Genomic DNA, 27858 nt, shown 5'->3' on the forward strand with positions numbered 1-27858 from the left:
GATCTTGGAGATCTACTAGTCTTATGGTTTGTTTTTTTTTTTTCAATAGAAACCTTTATTCTTAAACTTAACAAAAAACCTGATAGGAAGCAATGGAAATGATGCTATGGAATGAGTATGGAGGGAGCACTTGTTGGGCATCCTGTCACCCACTATGGCAGACTCTCAGGTACTGTCACACAAGCCCTGAGTAAAATGGAAATAAGAAGACCTAATTTTTAAGAGCTTTTGGGAAGATAAATGAGAAAATGTTAAGTGCTTAGGATAGTGTTTGGCACTGGAACCTCATCAATAACAACTGGTTATCAGAATTATTGGGACTGGAACCTCACCAATAATCACGGATTATTAAAATTATTACTAGTAATCCCTTAAGTGTCTGCGAAATCACATAAAGGCCTCGTTGACAGGCCTCGAGAAATGTCCAGGATCAGAATGTGACCAACTACGAATTGGAGGGACAAGTTTTGTAAGAGACATTTGTGGATTTCGACTTACTAGCATCCCCCTTAGAGAGCCTCTCCCTTGTTTTCAGTCTCCGTGGCTTGGAGGTAGCTGACTCAATCCCAGCAACAGGACTAACAGTGTGACCCAGGCCTAAGCCATTCAGTGTAAATCCACAGGCAGCAATCCATGATGGGAATCTCCCCAGGTTGTCAGTTGAGAGTAAATCCTAAGACTCCCTACTGGAGTTGTTTAGGACACATGTGAAGCCCCAAAGTGAAACCATGTCAGACAACTCTCAAGAGATAGAGAAGCCTAATGACATTTGAGCTCCAAGGCTGCAGGCAGGCAAACTTTTCCTAGAAAGGACTACATGGTGAATATTTTAGGTTTTGCAGGCTATAAGGGCTTTCTTGCAAGTACTCAATACTGCTGTTTTAGCTTGAAAGCAGCTGTAGAAAATATGTCTGAGAACAAGCATGGCTATGTGTCAGCAAAACTTTATTTACAACAGCAGACAATGGGCTATAGCTTGCCAGCTCCACCACACTGGGGCTTCTCAGTTAGGTTTGCCACTAAATCCCCTTTTTGGCTGAGGCTAGTTTGAGTTGGATTTATAGCAATCCAATGGAAAGAGTTCTGATAAAATCTTCCATTTGGTTAAATATAACCTTAATTATTCTTGTACATCACCGATTGACTGCCTAATGGTACATCAATCTGTCATTCTGTCACAAGCAGAAACTTCTGTTGGGTGGGGGGTGGTGCAAATTCCCTCTCTAAGTCCATTCTGCAACTGTTAATTGTTTAGGGTCACGTGTCACTGCCTCAGAAGTTGGATTTTAACTGGTGTTTATCTCCTCATCATGAAAGAGGAACAAGTACCCCTCTGTGGCTTTGCCTTAAAGCAAGCAATCCGCAAGAGACCAAAATACTCCTCTGAAGGATCCCAAAGGGTGTCATCCACAAATGCTAATAACCCCATAAGAAGGATTCTTAATTAGTCAACATGAAAATGGGAGTGAGAGGGTGTTGTGTGGAGGGGAAGAATTCTTTAGGAAAAAACCCAAATATTCCTGTCAAGAAAATGTATCACACTCTCTAGGAAATGACTCTCTTATAAGGAGGATCTTATGTTCTTGGATCAGGACGGCTTGTTCTATCCTCCCTGACCAATTTCTTGCAATTACTCAGACTTTCCTGGAATGATGCTAACTTATTTGAAAGCTGAACTGCAGTCTCACCTCAAACATAAGTGGAGCTCCTCCTGGCAAGTTGTAGGTATTATAAATATCTACTTACTGAGTTCCAGAGTTCACTGAGCAACCTAACATGTAAGGAGCAGCAAAAAACTTAACAATAGACCACATCTTGACCTGAAAATTGAAAGGATATCACCAGTGTGGGATATATTCAAGCACTGAATTGTATAGAGCAAACTTAAAATGCCATCCCCCTAAAGAGAATGAGATTGTCTTAGTTCAGCCGGCTGCTATCACAAAATACCATAGACTGGATGGCTTGATAAATAACAAGCATCTAGTTCTCACTACATGATGCTGGAAAGTGCAAGATCAAAGCACCAGGAGATTTGGTGTCTGGTGAGAGCTTGCTTCCTCATGCATAGATAACCATCTTCTTGCCATGTCCTCAGAGTTGAAGGATAAGAGTTCTTGGGTCCCTTTTATAGGGGCATTAATTTCATTCATGAAGATTCCACTTATATGACCTAAACGTCCCCCAAATTCTTCACACCCTAATACCATTACATCGAGGGCTAGGATTTCAACTTACGAATATTTTTCAAGAGAGGGGGAGGACAACACAGACACCCAGTCTATGACAGAGATGAATGTGGGCCGGAGAATTTGGAGATGAAGAGTGAAGACATTCCAGATAGAATTACTGGAACAAAGACCTGGCACTATGAATGGACATTCCATTTATCTTGACAGGAATTTAAGAAGCACAGCCTGACACTGGACACAGCCCTGTGAATGCAATGCTAATAAAAACAACAGGGCCCCTGCTCTTGTGGTATTTATACTCTGGCAGGGTATGCAGGCAACACCAGTATAAGGAGAAAGTTTGTATCCGTTGTTAAAGGCAAAGTTGGAGAGCAAAGGCAAGCAGATGCACACTGGAGAAGGGTGGGCTTGGAGTAACTGCTTCAAGAAAGAACTTGATGAAAACACATGGTATTTTAATCTCTGGTATGCAGAGGGGATTAAAGTAGGGGACACCAAGGAAAAGTTAGCGTGGGAGGGTGTGGGAGGCCTAAACTTCGCCTTTATGCTCCTTCCTCTGTCTATTTTTTGTCTCCCTTATTAACCTGGGTCATCTTTTATTTCAAACCAAGGTTCACTTGTTTGGAACCTTGAAAAGTGAGGACCAGTGGTTCTTGAGCCAAACTGAACTGGCCCTGCTGAGCTGGTGATAACACATCGTGGAAAAGCAGCTGTGTCTTTTTATTTTCTGGTCTATAGAGTAATTCCTCTGGTGTACACATAGCAGATTCAGCAAACATGAAAACTGTGAGAGACTGTATCTTTTCAAGAACTTTCTCAAAATATTCTTTTTTTTTTTTTTTTAACATTTAGTCTGTATAAGAAAAAGCGCCTTCAGAAGTGGGATTTTCATTCAGATTCTTCTTGAAGCAAATTTTCTCATAGAAGATTGAACTTCAGGGAGAAAAGATGTTAAACACATATTTGTAATGCTAAGCCCAGGAGAACAGAATCTACCAACACTGCACAGGGAGAGCATAAAAAATAAAAAAATAAAAAAACATTTCTGGATAAAGAAGGTGAATTCTTTCCTTGTAATGAACTATGATGTTCCCTCATAAATTCTGCCCATGTGCCACATGTATGGTGTAAGTGAACTCTGGATGGGTGACCCAGATGACAGGACCACAGGATGCATGGAGGTGACATTTCTTCTATGTTATAGAAGCTGAAAGGGCCTTTTGGAAAACCTTTAAGATCTAAATGATGTCACTGCCACTTAGCAAAATGTTTGCGTTGTGTCAAACAAATATGAGTCTCTAGGGAAGTCTATTTTATAGATTAAAAGTAAATCCAGCTGGGCAACTTACCCAAAGTCAAGAATGATTGTTTAATTATGCAGGGGTTAAGTGGTCTACAAAACACCCTATAAATGGGTCCTATCCTCAGAATCCTGGACAAGAAGACTGGGGTCCTGAGAACTGCTGTCACTAAACAGCTCTACCATCTAATGCGGTCCATGAAAGGATTTTTGGCCGAGATGGTGTTTAAGAAACTTTCCATTGTGGGTGCCCTCATATGGAGTATGCATTCTCTCCCTATTAATTATATCTGACCTGCATGCTGCCTGCCTGGCCTGGCCCCTGCTGCCATTTGAATTTCTGACACCTGCCAATTAGGGTGGGCAATGGAGGGATCTCTGTGGGGTTGGCAAAGGAGAAGTAACCAATGAAGGATAGAAGAGAACTGGGAGAAGTGTGCCAAAAGCAAAATGTGTTTCAAGAGAGAAGTGAAATTGGTACAGAAAGATCAAATAGAATGAGAATGGGGATTAGCAATTAGGAATTACTATTAAAGGTGGGACCTAGACTAGGTTATAATTGGGTTAATCAAAGCAAGGAATTGAACTAGTTCTAATAGCTAATGGAGCTTTGACTAAAAAAAAAAATCACGAGTCAGACTTGGATTCCCACCTTCTCACTGATGGACAGCAGTCAGCGCCTGGCTTGAATGTTTCTAGAACAAAATATATTCTCATCGATGAATCTTCGCTCCAATGTCATACTGACTCTGAGACTGCTGGGAGGACCTTAAGTAAGGTCACTAGAGAATATAAAAGAGCTGCCAAGTAGAAAACAGGTTAATTTCTGAGCACAAGGAAGCAGGAGGTCTTTTAGAAGCCACTAATGCATTTTACATGATTGCTTAATTTCAGGAAATCCTGACTCACTGCCCCTATAGAGTAAGTAGCAAAGCCTGGTCTCAATTTACAATCCTATAAACCAGCTTTGAGTAGAGCAGAGGTTATTCTTGGCAGAAATATGTCTGTTCCATGCCTATTTTAATTTGAAAATGTTTTGGTATGTGTATGTTTTCTTTTCTTTGAGAAAGGGCAGGCTTTATTTGGGATGTTCTGGATATAGTTAAGACTCCATGGGCAGGGCAACCCCTCCAGGATAAAGTTTTGAATGAAAAATGGGAATACCGTTATCAAATCTATATGATCAGACAAGCACACTCTTGATAAATGGCCCAGGTGAAGCTTGAATAAAGAAAAAGGAGAAGTTAGGACTAGTTAGCTAACCCAGGGTCCTAGTGGTGAGTAATACAAGAAACAGAATGCTATTAATGTCACTGAAAATTAAGCCATTTTCCTATTTAATCCTCACAGTAATGAAGAATGTTCACAGTGGCTACCATTAGCCCTATTTCACAGATGAGAATAACATGAAAAGTAATTAGATAACGTAGCCAAACACACAGAGCAGGTTAGTGAAGTTACAGGGTTAGACTCCAAATAGTAAGATCAATGCAATTCTAGAACTGTCCTCCATCTGCTATCTCTTTTACTTTCCTCAGCAGCTATTCCAAACCTTTTTTTACATATCCATTATGTACTTTGGTCTTGTTTCTCAAATCCTGGTGAATGCCCTCGGCCTCCTATATCACTGAGAAAGTAGAGGTCCCTACACTTGCCATATTGTCTTCCTACCATGTTGTCTATGCTCTTGCTTCTTATCACTTGTTGTCTAGGCTTTCCCTCCTGGTTGAAGCCAAGCCTCTCCACACATCCTCTTGTTTTACTTCTTCACAGGCATCTTCCCCTCTGTTTATAAATACACTCAAGTTTCTCTCACACTAAAACAGAACAAAACAAATGCTCCTTTGAAGCTCAAATCCAATCATTCAAGTTTCTCCAAACAGTTCTACTTCCACCTCCCAATTTCTCAACTCCCGTTCTTTCCTTACCTCCCTTGAAAACGGGTTGCTGGCAGTATTATGGACTGCATTGTGTTCTCCCTTCCTAATTTAAATGTTCAAGTCTTAATCTTCAGTACCTCAAAAATGTGATGACAGCATGGAAAAGACAAAGCTCTTATGCACCCAGCAATGGAGAAAATCAGTAGGAGGCCAAACATTAAAAGTGAGGGCAGAGGGACTACTTTCACAAGGAGTGTGAGGCTGAGGCAGATTTGTAGTCTAGGCCAAGAGAAGTCACAGGGAAGGCAAATGAGAGTCAAATACCAATGGGGGGGGGGGAGATTGAGAGAAAGGGAATCTCCAGTTCTCTGTACTGTTCACCCCACTCCACCAAGTAACGTGATTCTAGTAAGTCATAGGACTTTACATCATGGACACTTGAAGATGCCAATTGCTTTGCTTTATGCTGACTTCTGAAAACTTTTGAAGCATTTGTTCATAGCTTTCTCAAATGGACACACATAAAAACTAAGGCAACTAAGGTATTAGATCAAATTTTTTTCTACTTCACAAATAACTTCACAAATAACTATATAATGTCAGACAAAGTAAGATTTCTGGCTACATTGAGGACTCCTCAATCACCCACCGACCTCTCAAACAGCGACGAATTACCAGTCCTGCCATCAGCTATCATATCTAGAAACTGACTCCTTTCATAGCGCAGTTTGGAAAGTCTACAATATATATAGTAATACATCAGGTGGGAAATTCAGGTGAACATTGATGTTGTTCTCTTGGGCCTAAACGGACTAAAAAACAAGACTTTTGTATTAGAGTCATTTCTTGATTGGTTTGTTATTGACACAAAATATTCTTTTGGTTAAGGTAAACAACACCATGAATAACAAGTCTATACATAATGAGAACTTCACCAGAAGTGTAGCTACCATCTGTCCCGATACTATTACAATAGTATTGACTGTATTGCTCGTGCTGTGCCTTTTCTTGTCATGACCAGTTGCTTCCATCCATGGGAAATCCTCTACCTGGCACTCTGCTTCATTCACTGTGCCCAGCCTACCGCTCCTCCAGTTGGTCTCCCAGCTATGGGTTGGTTCTCTGAGCTCAGAGGTGTGCTTCTGCTTTTTGTTAATTTGTTTCTTCCTTGGTTTTGTATTTTAGATTCCACAAGAGAATGAAGTCCCAGGATATTTGTCTTTCTCAGTCTGACTTATTTCACTGAGCACAGCACCCTCTGCGTCCGTCTGTGTTGCTGCGGATCGCACGGTCTCATGTGTGGCGTGTGGGTGTCCGTGTGCGTGTGGCTGCATCTTAGGCCACTGCGTGCAGATAGGGACCATATCTTCTTCTCCCACTCGTTTATCAGTGGACACTCGGGTGGCTTCCACATCTTGGCTCTTGTAAGTAATGCTGCAATCATCGGAGGAGTGGGGATATCCGTTCAAACTAGTGTTTTGGTTTTCTTGGGCGAATATGCAGCAGGGCTGTTACTGATCACATGCTCTATTTGTTATTTTTTCTGAGGGACCTCTGTACTGGGTTCCACGGTGACTGCACCAACTGACACTCTCGCCAACAGCGCAGGAGGGTTCTCTTTTCTCCGCTTCCTTGCCAACTCTTGTTATGTCTTATCTTTTGACTCCAGCCATTCTGCTAGGGGTCCAGTCGTGTCCAGTAGTGTCCAGTTGCGGTTCTGATATGTATTTCTGTGATGATTGCTGCTGTTGAACATCTTTTCACATTTCCGTTAGCCATCTGGATATCGTCTTTGGAAAAATGTCTTTTCAGGTCCTCTGACCATTTTTAAATCAGATTGTTTGTCTTTTTGGAGTTGGGTTGTACAAGTTCTCTACATATTTTGAATATGAGGCCCTTATTGCATATGTCATTTGCATTTGTCTTCTCCCATGTGGTTGGTTGCCTTTTCGTGTTGTTGGCAGTTTCCTTCTCTGTGCCAAAGCTTTTTATGCTGGTGTAGCGCAGATAGTTTAGTTTGGTTTGCTTTTCTTCCCCTTGCCTGAGGAGCCATGGCTAGAAAGAAATCACTAAGGCTAATGTTAACAGGTTGCTGCTTGTGTGTTCTTGCAGAAGTTTTCTGATTTCCGGTCTCACATTTAGGTCTTGAATCCATCTTGAGTTTATTTTTGGGTAGGGTGTAAGAAAGGGTCCCACTTCATTCTTTTGCATGTGGCTGTCCAGTTTTCCTAGCACTGTTTATTGAGGCAACTGTCTTCTTACTTTGTATTTTCTCGCCTTCTTTGTCAGAGGTTAATTGATCATGGATTTATTTCTGATCTCTCTATCTTGTTCCATTGACCTAGGTGTCTATCTCTGTGGCAGCACCATCCTATTTTGATTCTTGTCACTTTGTGGTATATGTTGGGATTTGGGATGAGGATGTGTCCAGCTTTGTTCTTCCCAAGACTGCTTTGGCTGTTCAAGGTTCTTTAGGGTTTCACCCCAGTTTTTGGAATATTCTAGTTTTGTGAAGAATGCTATTGGTATTATGGCAGGGACTGCACCGAATCTGAAGATTGCTTGAGGCAGTACAGACATTGTCATGACTTTAATTCCTCCAGTCCATTGGCATGGTCTGTCTGTCCACCAGTTTGTGTCATCTGCAATTTCTTTCACCCATGTTCTATAGCTTCCGGCAAACGGATCTTTCATCTCCTTGGTCAAGTTTCTTTATAGGCACTTTATTCCCTTTGGTGCCATTGTGCATGTGATTGTTGCTTTCCTTCCTGCTACTTCATTGTTAGTACAGAATCAGTTGCATTTCTATTTACTAACTCTGGATCCTACAACTTTCCTGATTTGTTGATCAGGTCTGATAGTTTTTTGGTGGAATCTCTAAGGGTTTCCTCTGTGTAGTATCATGTCATGTGCAAATAAACCGTGACTGTTTTTACTTCTTTCCCACCATATGGGAACTTTTGTTTCTTTTTCCAATATGATGGCTACAGCTAGGACCTCAAGTACAATGTGAAATAAAAGTGGCAAGAGTAGACATCCTTGTCTTGTTCCTGATTTTGGAGGAGAAGCTGTGAGGCTTTTACTCTTGAGTTTGATGTTAGCTGTGGGTTTTCTCAGATGGCCTGTAATATATTGATGTTTGTTCCATCTCAAGCCTACTGGGTTGAGAGTTTTTCTTATGAATGGATGAGGAATTTGGTCAAATACTCTTTGTGTACCTACGGAGATGATGCTATGGTTTGCATCCCTCATTTTGTGCATGTGGGGGTCACGTAGATTGATTTTTTGTTGTTGTTGTTTTGTTATTGTTGGTTTTTTTGGTGTATGTATGTATGTATGAATGCTCAACAACCACTATTACATTCCTGGAATACATCCCACATGGTTGTGGTAAGTGATCCTTATAATGTGGTGTTGCATGTATTTTACTAATATTTTATTGAAGCTTTTTGTGTCTGTGTGCATCAGGGATAGAGACCTGTAGTTTCTCCTTGTCTCTATCCTCATGTGAAGGTAATGCTGGTTTCCTAGAATGTATTTGGAGGCTTTCCTTCCTCTTCTATTTTTGGAGTCCTTGGAGAGTAGGGTAGGGTTTTTTTGTTTGTTTGTTTGTTTTTAGATTTTATTTATTTACTTAGGCAGTGTGTGTGTGAGAGCAAGCAGGCGAGTGAGAGAACATAAGTTGGGGTGAGGCAGAGGGAGAAGCAAGCTCTCTGCTGAGCAGGGAGCCTGATACAGGGCTCAATCTCAGGACTCCAGGATCTTGACCTGAGCCAAAGGCAGATGCTTAACTGACTGAGCCACCCAGGTGCCCCGGGTAGTAAGTCTCTTAAATGTTGGGTAGAATTCACTTGTGAAGTCATCTGGATTTAGGATTTTGTTTAGCTTTGAGTTTTTTGATTACCCATTCAATTTTATTATTAGGAACTGGCCTGTTCAGATGTTTTATTTCTTCTCGGTTCAGTTTGGAAAGACAGTATATTTATTGAAAGTTACTCATGTCTTCTGGGAGGATCCAATTTACACATATTTTTTTGTAATAATCTTTTACAGTCATCTTCATTTCTGTGGTATCACTTGCTACATCTCCTTTTCCCTATCTTAGTCTACTCATTTAATGGGTGCTGTCTTTTTTTTTTTTTTTTTTTTTTGACTAGTCTGGCAAGAGAGTCATTAACTTTGGTCCCTTCTTATAGAACCAGTTTCTGGTTTGATTCTTTTTTTTTTTTTTTCTGGATATTTGTGTATTTTCATCCTTCCTGTATTTTCATTTATTGTTTAATTTTTGTAATTTTGTAATTTTAAGATTTTATTTTTAAGTCATCTCTATACCCAACATGGGGTTTGAACCCAACTCTGAGATCAAGAGTCACGCGCTCCACCCACTGAGCCAGCCAAGCACCTTCACCTATTAATTTAAATTTCATGTTGACTCATTTTTTGTTAGTAGCATGCCCTTTAATTTCCACTGACTTGTGTGCTTTTTAGGCTTTTTATTCTAATTTATTTCTCGTTTCATATCACCTTGTTCAGAATAGATTCCAGATATCCCTGAATTTTCTTAAAATATATTGAGACTTGTTTGGGGCCTATGTTTGATCTATTCTGGGGAATGTTTTTTATACATGTGAGAAAAACGTGTATTTTGTTGTTTGTCGATGGAATGTTCTGTATATATTTGTTAAATCAGTCTGTTCAAACAGGTTTTTCAAAAATACTATTTCTCTATTGATTTTCTGCCTGGATGATATATCCTGTGATGTATATGAAGTGGTAACATCCCCTACTATTACTATATCATTGCCAATTTCTCTCTTTGTTTCTGTTAATGTTTGCCTATGTGTTAGGTGCTCACATTTTGGAGTCTTTTTATCTACAGTTGTTATATCTCCTTTTTGTTTTGAGTCCTCTACCAGTATGTAATGCCCTTTTTGTCTCTTGTGACAGTCTGTTTTTGAAAGTCTATTTTGTCTGACATAAGTTTTATAACCTCTTTCCCCACCACCACCACTTCCATTTGCATGGACTATTTTCTTTTATACCTACTTCACTTGTATTGTACATGTGTCTTTATTTCTGATATGAGTCTATATTATATGTAGCATATAGATGGGTTGTTTTTGTTTTTGTCCATATCATCACCCTATGTGTCATATTGAAGCATTTAGACATTTAACAGGATTTGTTTATTCTAGAGAGAGAAAAAGAGCATGAGTGTGAAGGAGGGAGGCAGGAGTGAGGGGGAGAAGGAGAGGGAGAGAAAAACCCACACTGAGCCAGGAGCCCAACACCTGACTAGATGGGACTGGATCCCATCACCTGGAGATCACAACCTAAGGTGAAGAGAAGAATCAGACACTCAATGCCTGGGCCATCCAGTTGCTCCATAGTAATTTTTGATAAGTTTTTCAGTTTATTGCCAATTTATTAATTGCTTTTGGTTGCTTTTGTCATTCTCCTCTCTTCCTTTATTTTTTTCTTACTCTCTTTACTCGTGGTTAGTGATTTTTCTGTAGTCTCACGTTTGGCTTTATTTTGTGTGCATCTATTAATAGGTTTTTTATTTGTAGTTGTAATGAAGTTCATATATAACATTTTAAATAAGTAGTCTGTAGTAATGTGATAATTATTTACGTTCAACCTCATTCTTAAAGAACTTTATTTTTACTGCTCCCTCTGGGTTTCTTTCTTTCTTTTTTTTTTTTAAGATTTTATTTATTTATTTTTATTCATGAGAGACACAGAGAGAGGCAGAAACATAGCCAGAGGGAGAAGCAGGCTCCCTGTGGGGAGCCTGATGCAGGACTCCAGATCAGGACCCCAAGATATTCAACCACTGAGCCACCCAGGTGCCCCTGTTCCCTCTGCTTTATCTGTATTTTTCATATTCATCTTTTTATTTTGTGATTAATCTTAACTAAATTTTTTAGGTATGCTAAATTTTACTATATTTTATACCACGTTTATAAATGATTATGCTGCTACCTTTTCTGTATGTTTCCTTTCACTCATGAGAGTTGTTTATGTCATAATTTTCTTCTAATTATGGCCTTTTCCACTTAAAGAAGTCCCATTGACATTTCTTGTGAGATTGGTTAGTGGTGGTGAATTCCTTTAACTTTGGTTTATCTGGGAAAGTCTTTTTCTATCTATTTCTAAATGATAGCCTTGCCAGGTAGTGTTGGTGGTTGTAGTTCTTTCCTTTCAGCACCTTGCAGGCCAGAAGGGAGTGAAAAGATAATTCAAAGTTTTTGCTGAAAAAAAAAAATCAGCTCATAGCCTTATGGTCTTTCCCTTGCACATTACTAGGTGCTTCTCACTGCTTTTAAACTTCTTTCTTTACTTTTAATTGTTGACATTTTAATTATTAAGAGTTGTGCAGAACTCCTTGGGTTTATCTTGCTGGGAACTCTGTGCTTTCTCAAGCTAAATGTCTTTCCTTCCCGAGGTTGGATAGGTTTTCAGCTATTATTTTTTCTAATACATTTTTTGCCCCTTTCTCTTTCCCTCCTCCTCCTGGAACCCCTATAATGGTAATGATTCTTCACTTGATGTTGTTTAAGAGATCCCTGAACCTTTCCTCCTTTACAAAAAAACAAACAAAACTTGTATTCTTTTTGCTGTTCAGCTTGGGTGCTTTCCATTACCCTGTCTTTGCAATCACTGATCCATTCTCCTTCATCTACTAATCACTGTTGATTCCCTCTAGTGTACTTTTTATTTCAGTTATTGTATTATTCAACTCTGATTGGTTCTTCTTATATTTTTCATCTCTTTGTTGAAGTTCTTCTCTCCAGGCCAGTGAGCATGTTTACAACTTTCAACTCTTCATCAGGTAGATGGGTTAACTCCATTTCTTTTAGTTCTTTTACTAAGGTTTTGTGGTATTCTTTTATTTAGAGAGTATTCTCTTTTCTCATTTGACTTGGTTTTCTGTTCCTATGAATTAGGTGGAACATTTACTTCTAAAATTAAAAGAATGCTCTGTGTATGGTTGTCCCTTGTGCCTAATGACTTATTGGTTGCCTGAGCTGTGGCTGGTATGGACTGGGGGACCTGGGGCACTCCTTGCTGGGGCGGCCCTAATGGGATGGTCGGAGCTGAAGTGGGCATGGGCCTAGTGTACACCTAGGGTTCTCCACTGAGGGTGTCCTGGTAGGACAGCTGAAAGCTGAAACGGGTACATGTCAGGGGCCCATAGTACCCTGTGTGTAGAGGGTGCTCTGGCAGGATAGGTGCAGCTGAGGTAAGTGTAAGCCAGTGGGTCCTGGGGCTCAGAGCACTGAACATGCCTTGACAGGATAGTTGAAGTTGGTGTAAGCCAAGTCATCCTGGGGCATTTAGTGTGGATGTACCCTGCTGGGGTGCATGGAGCTCAACTGGATATGGTGCAGGGGATCCACAAAGAGAGTAAGAAAAAAAAATAAAGGAACAGAGGAGAAAACAAAAGCAATTAATAAATTGGAAATAAGCTGAAAAACTTTTCAAAAATTACTATAGGGCACCTGGATGGCCCAGTCTTTGAGTGTCTGATTCTTCTCTTCAGGTTAGGTTGTGATCTCCAGGTGATGGGATCCAGGATGGGATCCAGGATCCTATGGCAGGAGCTGAGGCACGCATGGGCCAGGGAGTCCCAGGTCACTTTATAAAGAAGGCACCATGATGGGATAGTTAGTGCCAAAGCAGTTATGAACTGGGAGTTCCTGGGGTGTTCTTTGCCAACAGTGTTCTAACAAGATGCCCAGAGTCAAAATGGTGTGGGCCTGGAGGGTTTCAGGGTGCTTTGTACTTGTGTCACCTCAGCAAGACAACTGGAGCTGTAGTGAGCACTGACCAGGATTGTCCTGGTGTACACTTTGCTTGGAGCTCCTTGGTGAGATGGCTTGGGTTGGTGTGGGCTTGGACCCAGGGCTCATTGAGATAGTAGGTTGGCTAGGGCATCCAGACCCTGCTCCTGTCTGCACTATCAAGATGGAGAGAAAAGGGAGACTTTGGTGTTTGCCAGCCCTCTGACCCAGAGTTCCAGCAGCTCCCCAGCCATTTGATAGGGTTCCAGGGCTGGTTTGTTCATATTCTAGTTGCCCTTTTATTTATTTTTTCAGTTTAAATTCAATTTAATTAAGATACACTGTATTATTAATTTCAGGGGTAGAATTTAGTGATTTATCAGTTGCATATAACACCCAGTGGCTCATTATATCAAGTACCCTCCTTAACGCTCATCACCCAATTACCCAACCTACTACCCATATTCCCTCCAGCAACCCTCAGTTTGTTCCCTATAGTTAAGAGTCTCTTTGTCTTCCTCTCAATCCCTTTTTATCTTATCTTATTTTTCCTTCCCTTCCTCTGTGTTCATCTGTTTCATTTCTTTTTTTTTTCTTTTTAAGATTTTATTTATTCATGAGAGACACACAGAGAGGCAGACACAGGCAGAGGGAGAAGCAGGCTCCATGCAGGGAGTCTGATGTGGAACTTGATCCAGAACTCCAGGATCACGCCCGGGGCCAAAGGCAAGTGCTCAACCACTGAGCCACCCAGATGTCCCTCATCTATTTCATAAATTCCACATATGAGTCATATGGTATTTGTCTTTCTCTGACTGACTTATTTCACTTAGCATAATACACTCTAGTTCCATCCACGTCATCACAAATGGCCATATTTCATTCTTTATGATAGCTGAATAATATTCCATTGTATTTGTATACACCACGTCTTCTTTATCCATTCATCAGTCAATGGCTCTTTTCATAGTTTGGCTTTTGTGGACATTGCTTTTATAAACATTGGGGTACATGTACCCCTTCAAATAACTATTTTTGTATTCCTTGGATAAAATACCCAGTAGTATAATTACTGGATTGTAGGGTAGTTTTATTTTTATCTTTTTGAGGAACACCTATATTGTTTTCCAGAGTGGTTGCACCAACTTGCATTACCACCACTAGTGTAAGAGGGTTCCCTTTTCTTCTGCATCCTCACCAACATCTATAGTTTCTTGGGTTGTTCATTTTAGCCATTCTGACATGTATGAGGTAGCATCTCATTGTGGTTTTGATTTGTATTTCCCTGATGCCAAGTGATGTTGAGCATTTTTTCATATGTCTATTGGCCATTTGTATGTCTTCTTTGGAGGAATCTCTGTTCATGTCTTCTGCCCATTTCTTGCCTGGATTTTTTGTTTTTTGGGTATTGAGCTTGATAAGTTCTTTATAGATTTTGGAAACTAGCCCTTTATCTGATATGCCATTTGCAAATAACTTCTCCCATTCCTTAAATTGATTTTTAGTTTTGTTGATTGTTTCCTTTGCTGTGGAAAAGCTCTTTATCCTGATGAAGTCCCAATAGTTCATTTTTGCTTTTGTTTCCGTTGCCTCTGGAGACATGTTTAGCAAGAAGTTACTACAGCGGAGGTCAAAGAGGTTGCTGCCTGTGTTCTCCTCTAGGATTTGATGGATTTCTGTCTCCCATTTAGGTCTTTCATCCATTTTGCATTTATTTTTATGTATGGTGTAAGTGGTCCAGTTTCATTCTTCTGCATGTTGCTGTCCAATTTTCCCATTACCATTTGTTGAGGAGACTGTCTTTTTTCCATTGTATAGTCTTTCCTGCTTTGTTGAAGATTAGTTAACAATAGAGTTGATGGCCTATTTCTGGGTTCTCTATTCTGTTCCATTGATCTATGTGTCTATTTTTGTGCCAGTACCATGCTGTCTTGATGATTACAGCTTTGTAATATAACTTGAAGTCTAGAATTGTGATAATACCAGCTTTGGTTTTCTTTTGCAACATTATTTCAGCTATTTGGGATTTTTTTGGTTCCATACACATTTTATAACTTTTTTGTTCCAGCTCTGTGAAAAGTGCTGGTGGTATTTTGATAGGGATTGCATTGAATGTGTAGATTGCTTTGGATAGCATAGACACTTTAACAATATTTGTTATTCCGATTTTTCATTTCTTTGTGTCTTTCTCAATTTCTTTCATGAGTGTTCTATAGTTTTCAGAGTATATATCTTTTACCTCTTTGGTTAGGTTTATTCCTAGATATCTTATGGTTTTTGCTACAATTGTAAATGGGATCAATTCCTTGATTTCTCTTTCTGCTGCTTCATTGTTCATGTATAGAAATGCAACAGACTTCTGTGCACTGACTTTTATATCCTGCAACTTTGCTGAATTCATGTATCAGTTTTCTAGCAATATTTTGGTGATGTCTTTCAGTTTTTCTACATAGAATATCATGTTGTCTTCGAGGAGTGAAAGTTTGACTTCTTTGCCAGTTTGGATGCCTTTTCTTTCTTCTGTCTGATTGCTGAGACTGGGACTTCCAGTATTATGTGGAACGAGAGCGATGAGAGTGGATGTCCCTGTTGTGTTCCTGACCTTATGGGAAAAGCTCTCAGTTTTTCCCCAGTGAGGAGGATACTCTCTGTGGGTTTTTCTGTATGTGGCTTTTATGATGCTGAGGTTGTTCTCTCTAGCCCTATACTGTAGAGGGTTTTTATCCAGAAAGAATGCTATATTTTGTCAACTCTTTTTTTTCTGCATCTATTGAGAGGATTATATTGTTCTTATCCTTTCCTTTATTAATGTAGTGTATCACATTGATTACCTTGCAGTTGTTGAACCAGCCCCACAGCCCAGGAGTAAATCCTACTTGGTTATGGTGAATAATCCTTTTTAATGTACTGTTAGATCCTGTTAGCTAGTATCTTGTTGAGAATTTTTACAACGATGTTCATCAAAGATATTGGCCTATAATTCTCCTTTTTAGTCGAGTCTTTGTCTAGTTTTGGGATCAAGGTAATGCTAGCCTCCTAGAATGAGTCTGGAAGTTTTCCTTCCATTTCTATGTTCTGGAATAGCTTCAGAAGAATAGTCATCCTTAATTCTTTAATATTCATTTTAATTCTTCTTTATTTTTTATTTTTTTAAGAAGGATTTTTTTTACTATTATTTTTTTAAAGATTTTTATTTATTTATGAGAAAGAGAGAGAGAGAGAGAGAGAGAGAGAGAGAGAGAGAGAGAGAGAGAACGAATGGCAGAGACACAGGCAGAAGGAGAAATAGGCTCCATGCAAGGAGCCCGACATGGGACTTGATCCTGGTACCCCAGGACCACACCCTGGACCAAAGGCAAGTGCTCAACCGCTGAGCCACCCAGGCTTCCCTTAATTTTTCTTTAGATGTTTGGTAGAATTCCCCAGGGAAGCCATCTAGACCTGGCCTCTTGTTGGGAGATTTTTGATTACTATTTCAATTTCTTTGCTGGCTATGGGTCTGTTCAGGTTTTCTATTTCTTCCTATTTCAGTTTTGGTAGTTTATATATTTCTAGGAATTTATCTATTCCTTCCAGATTGTCTAATTTGTTGGGATATAGCTGCTTATAATAATGTTCTTATGATTGTTTGTATTTCTTTGGTGCTGAGTGTGATCTCTCCTCTTTCATTCATGATTTTGTTTGTATCCTTTCTCTTTTTTTTTTGATAAATCTGGCTAGGGTTTTAATCAATCTTGTTAATTCTTTCAAAGAATGAACTCCTAGTTTCATTGATCTGTTCCGTTTTTCTGACTTCTATATCATAGATTTTATGCTCTAATCTTTATTATTTCTTTTCTGCTGGATTTAGACTTTATTTGTTGTTCTTTTTCCAGCTCCTTAGGTGTAAGGTTGGGTTGTATATTTGGGACTTTTCTTGTGTCTCGAGGATGGCCTGTGTTGCTATATACTTCCCTATTAGGACTGCCTTTGCTGCAACCCAAAGGTTTTTTTTTTATTTTTTTAAATTTTTATTTATTTATGATAGTCAGAGAGAGAGAGAGAGAGAGAGAGAGAGAGAGAGAGAGGCAGAGACACAGGCAGAGGGAGAAGCAGGCTCCATGCACCAGGAACCCGACTTGGGATTCGATCCCGGGTCTCCAGGATGGCGCCCTGGGCCAAAGGCAGGTGCTAAACTGCTGCGCCACCCAGGGATCCCCAACCCAAAGGTTTTGAACTGTCATGTTTTCAATTGCTTCTATGTGTTTTTAAAATTCGATAATTTCCTGGTTGATCCATTCATTCTTTAATAGGATGTTCTTTATTCTTGATGTATTTGTGGTCTTTCCCAATTTTTCTTGTGGTTGACTTCAAGTTTCACAGCATTGTGATCTGAAAATATGCATGATATGATCTCAATCTTTTTTATACCAATTGAGTCATGATTTGTGGCCCACTTATGTGATCTGTTCTGAAGAATGTTCCATGTGCATTCAACGAATGTGTACTTTGCTGCTTTAGGATGAAATGCTCTGAATATGTGGGAAGTCCGGCTGGTCCAGTGTGTCAGTCAAAGCCCTTGTTTCTTTGCTGATCTTTTCCTTAGATTATATGTCCATTGCTGTGAGTGGAGTGTTTAAGTCCCCTACTATTATTGAATTATCAATGAGTCTTTAAAATTTTGTTATTGATTTATCTATTTGGCTGTTCCCAAGTTAGGGGCATAAATACTTAAAATTATTAGATCTTTGTGTTGGATAGACACCTTTATTATGATAAAGTGCCCTTCTTTATCTCTTGTTACAGTATTTGGTTTAAAATCTAGTTTGTCTTCATGAGAGACACCTAACTCTGGGAAATGAACAAGGGGTAGTGGAAGGAGAGGTGGGCGGGGGGTTGGGGTGACTGGGTGATGGGCACTGAGGGGGACACTTGGTGGGATGAGCACTGGGTGTTATGCTATATGTTGATACATTGAACTCCAATAAAAAATAAAAATAAAAATTTTAAAGTTAAAAAAAATCTAGTTTGTCTAATATAAGGATGGCTACTGCAGCTCTCTTTTGTTTTTTGTTTTTGTTTTTCTTTTTTTAAAAATTTATTTATGATAGACACACACAGAGAGAGGCAGAAGCAGGCTCCATGCAGGGAGCCTGATGTGGGACTTGTACTCCAGGGTCACGCACTGGGCCAAAGGCAGGTGTTAAACCACTGAGCCACCCAGGGATCCCCTGCAGCTCTCTTTTGATGTCCATTAGCATGATAAATGGTTTTCCACATCCTCACTTTCAATCTGGAGGGGTCTTTGAGTCTAAAATGAGTCTCTTGTAGGCAGCATATTGATGGGTCTTTTATTTTTATTTTTATTTTTATTTTATTTTTATTTTTTTTTATTTTTTATGATAGGCACACAGTGAGAGAGAGAGAGGCAGAGACACAGGCAGAGGGAGAAGCAGGCTCCATGCACCGGGAGCCCGACGTGGGATTCGATCCCGGGTCTCCAGGATCGCGCCCTGGGCCAAAGGCAGGCGCTAAACCGCTGCGCCACCCAGGGATCCCAATTTTTATTTTTATTTTTTTAAAATCCATTCTGATACCCTATGTCTTTTGATTGGAGCATGTAGCCCATTTACCTTCAGAGCAATTATTGAGAGAGATGAATTTAGTGCCATTGTATTATTTGTAAAGTTGCTGTTCCATTCTGGTCTTTGTTATTTTTGGTCTCTTTTCCCACAGAAATATTAATATTTCTTGCAGGACTGGTTTAGTGTTCACAAATTCCTTTAGTTTTGTTTGTCTTGGAATCTCTTTATGTCTCCTTCTATTTTGAATGACAGCCTTGCTGGATAAAGCATTCTTGGCTGCATATTTTTCCCATTTAGCATGTTGAATATATCATGTCCTTTCTGGCCTTCCAGGTCTCAGTGAACAGGTCTACTGCCAGACTTCTGTGTCTACCCTTGTAGGTTAAGGACCTTTTGGCCTGAGCTGCTTTCAGTATTTTTTCTTTATCTTTGTGATTGGCAAGTTTCACTATATCAGGGTGTTGACCTATTTTTGTTGATTTTTAGGGGAGTTCTCTGTGTCTCTGTGTCCCCACCTGTTTTCTTTCTCAGATTAGGGAAGTTCTCAGCTATAATTTGTTCAAATAAACCTGCTGCTTTTTCCCCACTCTTCTTCTGAGACTCCTATAACGTGGATATTATTTCACTTTATGGAATTGCTGACTTGTCTAAGTCTACCTTTATAATTTAATAGTCGTCTTTTCCTCTTCTTCTTTTCAGCTTCATTATTTTCCATAATTTATCTTCTGTATCACTGATTTGGTAACCTTTGTTCATCCTCATTTTTATGGTCCCCACCTTGGTGCTCCATCTTGGTTATGGCATTTTAAAATTTGGCCTGACTAGATTTTATTTCTTTTATCATTACAGTAAGAGATTTGCTAGTGTTTTCTATGCTTTTTTCAAGTCCAGCTAGTATCTTTATTGTTTTAAATTCTAGTTCAGATGTCTTATATATATCTACATTGATTAAATCTCTAGCTGCAAGTATTACCTCTTGTTCTTTTTTTTCTGGGGTTTGAATCTCTCCATCTCATCATTTTGTCCAGTAAAGAAAAGAAAAAGAAAAAAAAAAGAGTAACAACAAAACAAAACAAAAAAAAACCCTAGATCCTGGGTATGTTTTGGTTTTGGTTTGTTGTTAAAAGAAACTAGATCCCCAAATAGGAAAGAAATATATACAACTTTGTGTATGTATATACATCATTGTGTGTCCACTGGATCTTGCTTGATTTTGCAGAGGGGAAGATTAGACCCCCGGGCCAAATGCACCTTTCCCGTTTAAGTCATTGCAGAAGGTGGTGAGAAAAGCAGTTGGCAGGGCCCCTTCTGTTGAGTTCTCATTAATAACACTAAATCATTTCTTCTATGGGATTTGGTTTGAAAAATTTCAGCCAAAGGAAAACTGAAACAATTGGAAGTAGCAACCCAGCCATGTGAGTGGTGCTTCCTGGGTGGTTTGTTGACCTGGTTGAGCCTTGGATGGCCTTGGGTGTTCATGTCGTGGACAGCAGGGCATGCCCTGCTGAGTGTGTCCACTGGGTATGTTTCCTGTCCCTACATGTTATTTACAATAACATATATATACAAATATATCTTTTAATTTGTAACAAAATATAATAAGGAAACAAAAATATAAAGTAATATAAAGTATATGTAAAAATAATTTAAAAAGAATAAAACAGAATTGACAAAATAACTGGAAAAAAAGACTAAAGAATAAAAATACAGAGAATGCTATATACTGTTTTCCCCAAGAGCTGAAGCTTTGCAGCCCTCTATGATCAATAGACATGGTACTAGCCAATTATTTGTCCTGGTCTTCTGGGGGCGGGACCTGTTGTGGTGATTCTTCATCCAGGTGGACTTGCCCTACTAGAAATGTGCCATCAGGGCACAGGGAGGCTGGGCTTGGGCTCCAGGTTCTGGACTTCATTGGGTGGCACTGATTTTGCTCCCTGAAGGTTCTCAGTACTGATGGGCAGGGTGCTATGGTGGCCGCCCCCACTTCTAGCTCTAGAGCTGAAAATTTGTGCCCCCTACTCTTTTTTTTTTAACTTTAAACAAATTTTTATTACACAAAGATTGTCACATAATTGGATATTTTTCTACTTTGCATACAATTATTCTTACTCTCCACAGAAAGGCTGCTTAACTTTTTATCTGGTGATGGCAAACACTAAAATCCTGATTTTAAAAGAATAGTAGTAAAAATGCCTCAGTGATTTAAATTTAATTGAATGTACCATGTACATTGGTACATGGCTCTTGCACTCAGTTATCAGGAATGTACAAATGCCTTTTTATTCAAAATACAAAATAAATTATCTGTAGGCATGGACAATGACAGCAGTTAATCATTTTATGTTGTCAACTGAAACCAGTAACTGATGGTTATAGTGATTTTCTTAAACATCAGCCAGCCTTTTCTTCGGTCATTTCCTTCAGCTGACTTCTCTGAAGTTGGTTGGTTGAGGAACACAGTCTTGAGCTTCGCCTTGCAGTTCATTAAGAATGGTAAAGCACTATTCTAGGAATCAGAACGTGCCACCTCCCATACCACCTCCCATTCCACCCATTCCTGGGTCCTTCTCTTCTTTAGGAATTTCAGTGACTACAATATCTGCTGTAGTTATCAGAGAGGCCGCTCCAGCAGCATCCAATAAAGCAGTTCTTACCACCTTAGTTGGATCAATGATTTCTTTTTGCACCATATTCACATAATCTCCAAGCATAGCATCCTAACCAACTTCTGAGGAACTCTGCATAATTTTCTCAACTATCAATGACCCTTCAACACCTGCTTTCTTAGCAATGTTCGTTGCAGGAATTTTGAGGGTTTTCTTAATAATTTCAATACCAACTCTTTGATCTTCATTAGCTGGAGTTATTGAATCCAAGGCTGGAATGCACCCAAGCAGGGCGCAACCCCCTCTCAGAACAATGCCTTCTTCAACAGCAGCTCTTGTGGCATTGAGGGCATCTGCAACTCTGTCTTTTCATTCACTTCAACATCACTTGTCCTGCCAACCTTCAACCCAGCTACTCCATCTGAGAGTTTTGCCAGACGTTCATTCAGCTTTTCCTTTTCATATTCACTAATTGTGATATCTAACTGCTCAATGATTTCTTGAAGCCTTGTCACCCTTTCCTTTTTAAAAGCACGGCATCATCTTTGGTCACAATGACCTCTCCCACTTTTCCTAAGTCGTGAGGCGGAATGAACATCTTTGAGATTTAGAGTCAATCCTTCTTCCCCAAACATTGCACCACCGGTAGCAATAGCCATATCTTTAACCTGGTTCTTTCTATTGTCACCAAAACCTGGAGCTTTGACTGCCACAACCTGAAGACCACCTTTTAGCCTCTTTAAAACGAGTGTACTCAGAGCTTCTCCATCAACATGTCCAGCAATTGTGAGCAAGGCCTTACGGTGAGCACTGGCAATTGCAAGAGCAGGTAGGATAGAGTGGACACTAGAAATGGTCTTTTCACTCAGTGGAACGTTTGTGCCCCCTCTACTCTTCAGTGAGCCCTCCCAGAAGAGCGATCGGTCGCTCTTGTGTCCTGGTTTCCGTCAGAACGGTGTTCACCCCGCCTGTGTCCTGGCGTTTTTATCTCAGGAACGTGACTGGCTTTCAAAACTCCCGGTTTTTTGAATTAATCAGTTGATTAATGTATGTATGTATGTATTTATTTATTTAAAGATTTTATTTATTCATGGGGGGGGGCAGAGACACAGGCAGAGGGAGAAGCAGGCTCCATGCAGGGAGCCGGATGTGGGACTCGATCCCGGGTCTCCAGGGTCACGCCCTGGGCCGAAGGCGGGGCTACACCGCTGAGCCACGCGGGGATCCCCAAACTCCCGGTTGTAGGGAGGGATTCCCGAGGCCGCACGCCGCCCCCGGGGTGGTGCGGAGGCTCCCAGGCTCCTGCTTCGCGCGGCCTCCTCCCGGGCAAGCCGGGCCACGGCCGCTGGGGGCTTCGTGCCTGGGGCGGCGGGGAGCGGGAGCGGGAGCGGGAGCGGGAGCGGGAGCCCGGGCCGCGGTGGGCAGGCCTCCTCCCCGACGCGCGCCCGTTCTTCCGGTGACCCCGGTGCCCCGGTGCCCTCGGGGTCGCACGCGGCCTGGCTCTCCTCCACGGGCTCCTGCGGGGCTGGGGCGCCCGAGCGCCTTCCAGGCGCGTCCCCCAGCCTAGCTGACGTGTCTGAGTTCCGATTCTGTGCTCGGTGGCTCGCGATACTCTGCACCTGGAGGCCCCACCCGGTCCCCTCGGCTGGATCACACCACCCTCGGGTCTCCGCGCCTCCTACCTCCCCAACGGAGGTCGCTTCCACTTGTAGACTCGCCGCGTCGGTTTCCTCAGACCTCTGACTGGTTTCTCGGGGGCTCAGAATGGCTGGGAACTACCTGGTTGTACTCGAGGAGGAGACGAGGTTTGGGGCCCCCTCCTCCACCGCCGTGACTCCGCCGCCTCTAGTCGCCCTCTAGTGCCCTTCTTCCTGCCTCAGGGCCGATGAATCTGCTCAGGGTCCCTCAGTACCGCCTCTCCCCACTGCAGGTTGCAGACTCGGGTGTTGAGGGCTCTCTGTCACCGTGTCTCTGTCTCAACTTGGCCCCCTCCATGTGGCCTTTCATCCTGTAGAAGCTGTTCCATGAGGCCTGTTCTTCAGGAGGAACCGCTCTATAAATAGGTGTAGATTCGGCGCCTCCACGAAGGATGTGAGTTCAGGGTCTTCTTATGTTGCCATCTGGGACTGGAACACTCTCCGTGTTGCACTCCTGAGGCGCAGAATTCCTTCTAGTTCAGGAAACCTCAGGCTTTGTTGTTAAGGCCTCCAAGTGACTGGATGACGCTCGCCCAGATTACAGATTATATTAACCACATTTGAAAAAGTACCTTTATAGCAACATCTAGTGTTTGACTAAACAACTGAGTACCATGGCCTGGCCAACTTGACCCATCACCAGAAGGAATGTTAATTATTTAAAACAAATCATCATTCACGTTCACGAATGTGATCTTTATACCATTTATAAATAAGGTGACCAGAGAAACAGAACGATTGACTTGTGCTGTGACGGCAGGCAGGCGTCTGACATTGGTTTTAAGTATGGGACTGTCATGTAGCTTAGAGATGTTCATGTTGCTTTGAAAATTTGCAGTTCAAAACTGACCAAGTTGCTTTGCTCTAATCAGAAGTGTGAAAGTTTTAAGTCACTGGGAATGTCTAACGTAGACCTAAAGCCGCCTGTAGCAACTAAGAATTTCTCAAACAGCACTAAAAGCAAATCTGAAGAAAAATGCTCAAGGAAAATAAAGACCCGCAGAGGGTGTTAAAAAACAAAAAAGCCACCTGAATGCACTGGGCTATGCAAGTGTCGTGTTTTTAACAGAACACAATTCCAAAAATCCTTTGACACTCCACTGAGTTCACGTTTCCTTCCCCTGAATCTGGGGAAGGAAACTGTTCCTGTGACTGTTTGACCCATAGGATACGGTAGAAGTGACACCATGTTATTTTTGGGGCCAGGCCTTAAGAAATGGGCAGTTTCCACCTCCTGCATCTTAGAAGTTTTTTTTTTTTATAAGGAAATTTTTGAACTCAGTCACCACACTGCGAGGAAGCTGAAGCTTGAAGCTGCCTGCCAGTTTGCCAGCTGTCAGACGGATCCATCTTGGAAGTGGATCCTCTTGTCCCAGCTGATGCCTGGCGGAGCAGAAATGAGTTATCTTCACTGAGCCCTGCCCAAAGTATGTATTTGAGAGTAAAATAGTTACAGTTTTAAACCATTAAGCTTTGGAGTAGCCTGTTAGACAGCAAAAGAAACTTGACTAGGTGTTTGGCTGGGATCTGGGCTGGGCCTGTGGGGTAAGATCTAGCCAGTGCCAAGTGGATAGGCAGGAGGTAGAGACAGAGATTTCATTCTATATGAGAAAGAACCGAGAGTTCTGTATTGTTGGACTAAGATACAGAGATAAAATACGTGGATTTAAAGATGAGTTATGAAACCACAGAAATCACATCAGGAAGTTTGGGCTAGGGGAGCCGGGGTGGCTCAGTCAGTTAAGCAGGACTCTTGGTTTTGGCTCAGGTCATAACCTCAGGGTCATGAGATTGAGCCCCATGCCAGGCTCCACAGAGTGTGTGGCCTGCCTGAGATTCTCTTTCCCTCTGCCCTTCCCCGCAACTTTCTAAAACAAATAAATGTCTATAACCCAGACTTTTTTTTTTTTTTAAATTAACATCCAGATGTTCAAGTCAGGAAAGAAGAATGGAAATACATTTTAGGCCAGGAGAATTAACTTCAAAATCTTGAATGGCCAACAGCATAGTCTAGTTGGGCTTTCATGGACATTCATGATATGAAGGAGTAGGCAACAGAAACTAGGGACTTAGGTCAAAAGAGTATAGAAGGAAATTGAACCAGTCCCAGGAACTTTGGTACTAGTTACTATGGAGGTGGTAACAATAGAGATTATCTTAGATGTTGAGTCAAATAGTTCCAAGGCTGGAGCTCCACAATGTTTCAGTGGAGGTAGAATTGAGATTAGCGCTTAAAGATGGCAAGGAAGATGCCTGAGTAAGTATGAAATAATAGTCACTTCCTATTAGTTCCTATAACTAGTTAATATTTTAAGAATTCATTTAGTGTGTTTACAAATGAACATTGGACTCTCATAAAACATTTATGCTTAGGCTTCTCTTTTTTTGTCCTAAAAGCAAATTGAAAAGTAATTTTTAAATTTTTTGGGGGGTGGTGAGGGGCAGAGGGAGAAGGGAGTCTTAAGCAGGCTCCATGCTTAATGTGGAGTCCAACGTAGGACTCAATCTCATGATCCTGAGATCATGATCTGAGCCAAAATCCAAGAGTTAGACACTGAGCCACCCAGGTGCTTTAGAGACATTAGTTTTTTTTTTTTTTTAATAACTATAGTTGGGGAAGAGAAAAATGAAATCCAGTAGTAAAGTGATAGCAGGCAGAAGAGGCAGGTAAAATTGAGAGCATAAAACATATATATAAAGAACTTAAAAAGTTAATGAAGGGAAATGTCAAACAGACATCTCAGTTAACCATAGATTGTATGACTTAGCAATTCCCTTCTAAATGAAAATGTTTCTACAAACTTGTACATGAATATATATTGCTGCTTTATTCATCACAGCCCCAGAGTGGAAACAACCCAAATGTCTACCAAATAATGGATAAAATGCAGTATAGTCATACAAAGGAATATTAGCCATAAAAAGCAATCAAGTACTGATGATACACGCCATAATACAGATGAAACTTGAAGACATACTAAATGAAAGACCCTAGATAAATGGCCACGTATTACAGGAGCCCATTCATATGAAATATCCAGAATAGGCCAACCTGTTGGGACAGAAAGCAAGATTAGTGGTTGTCAGGCTGGGGTGTAGATGGCTGTGGGAGTCCCACTGCTAATGGGTATAGAGAGGATTTCTTTTTGAGGTGATGAAAGTGTTCTAAATTTAGTGTGATGGTGGCAGGACTCTGAATATACTAAAACAGTGAGATGTACACTCTAAGTGGGTTTTATTTTAAAAGACTTATTTATTCATCTGAGATGGAGAGATAGAGAGCATGAACAGGGGAAGGGCAGAGGGAGAGGGAGAAGCAGACTCCCCGTTGGGCCAGAAGCCTGACATGGGACTCGATCCCAGGACCTGGAGATTATGACCTGAGCTGAAGGCAGATGCTTAACCATCTGAGCCACCCAGGCACCTAAGTGGTTTTAAATGAATCTGAATACGAATGTTAAAATTCCAGTCCATTCTCTGAATTCACAGTTCTATAAAGTTGCTGCAAAATACTGAACTTGCAACAGACCACTGCTCTTGGGGACATACAGGCAGGTTACGTACCTGGAAGCTTCTGGTCACCAAATTTTTGTCAACCTATCTATAATCTTGTTTCATGTGTTTCAAGTTAAACATTTTAATACATATTGTTGCTTTATCACCATTGAACTCATGGCCCACAGCTCATGTCTCAACAAAGCTTACCTAAAATGCATTTTTTCCCTAAGGTGCATCCTAGCCTTCTTGCTCTTATTAGAAACACTAGGCAGCACTTCAGCGCTGTGCTCGGGGCCGTTTTAAAAGGCCTAATCACCAAAAAACAAAAAAATGCAAAAAACTGAATAGACTACAAAAAGGATATTTGTTTACAGCATGAGAGCTGAACATGGCAGTGTGTCACCCTGTTTGGAGCTGGGAATGTGTGCACAGTGGTGCTGGAGGTGGAGGGAAGGGTGACTCAAATTTTTTGCTGTTCTGTGCCCATCTGCAAATGACTTCAAAAGTGTCCTGGGTATTATGACTGTGGGGTTACAGATAATATTAACGAGTAGGTAAATTTGAAAATATGGAATTCACAAATGATAAGAATCAACTGTAGTTCTTCTACCAAACTCTTTTTTTAGGGGTAAGCTTCACTATCTTCATAATGGACAGATAAAATGCTGTATTTGTGAAATAGGTTTTAAGAGTGGCTAATGGGAAAAGACTAGTTATAGAGCCTTCAATTATTCTTAGTTTTATTTCCTCCATATTTCTATATAATCATGTCTCATGTTACTGACTTCTGGCAAAGGGCCAGGCCAGTATGAAGGTAAAATGTTCAGCAAAAGTCTACTCTGAATTTTTGATCACGAATGCAGGCAGGCCTTCTCCCAGAACAAGTCCTCTGTCACCACAGAATGTAATTAAAGTGTGTACTTTAATTTTCAAGTAAAACAAATACTTACCTAGCTGTGCTATTTGGAATATAGCTCCTTCCCATGTATTTGCTTTCAGAAGTATTTTTTTTGCATTCTATTATCTTTAATTTTAGACTAGCTTTTAAGCCTCAAATCCTCTTAAAACAGGAAATGTCAGTTTTAGTTCATAGTTCCTTTTTAAGAAGCTTTTGCCAAATTCAAGAATTTAAAGATAAACTAACTTTTAGGTTATAAATAACATTTTGGCAGGGGAAACACATTTATAAACTGAGTATTATATATTCATATCTGTGAACCTGAATAAGCTACAAAATGGCACTTTTTGGATCAGAATTTGTATCTCTTTCCTGGTAATCGTTTTGTCTTTTTTTTAAAAGAGCTTTTAGCTGTTCTTTGATTGGAACTGGT

General features: G+C 40.7%; 1 pseudogene; it reads right to left on the bottom strand.

Annotated features, from left to right (window-relative positions):
- Window positions 1-21239: 21239 nt before the first annotated feature.
- LOC129519779 (60 kDa heat shock protein, mitochondrial-like) lies at window positions 21240-24379 on the bottom strand (annotated as a pseudogene).
- Between the last annotated feature and the right edge of the window lie 3479 nt (window positions 24380-27858).

Source organism: Nyctereutes procyonoides, unplaced genomic scaffold (genome assembly GCF_905146905.1).
Source record: "Nyctereutes procyonoides isolate TBG_1078 unplaced genomic scaffold, NYPRO_anot_genome, whole genome shotgun sequence".
In the NCBI taxonomy this organism is placed as follows: domain Eukaryota; kingdom Metazoa; phylum Chordata; class Mammalia; order Carnivora; family Canidae; genus Nyctereutes; species Nyctereutes procyonoides.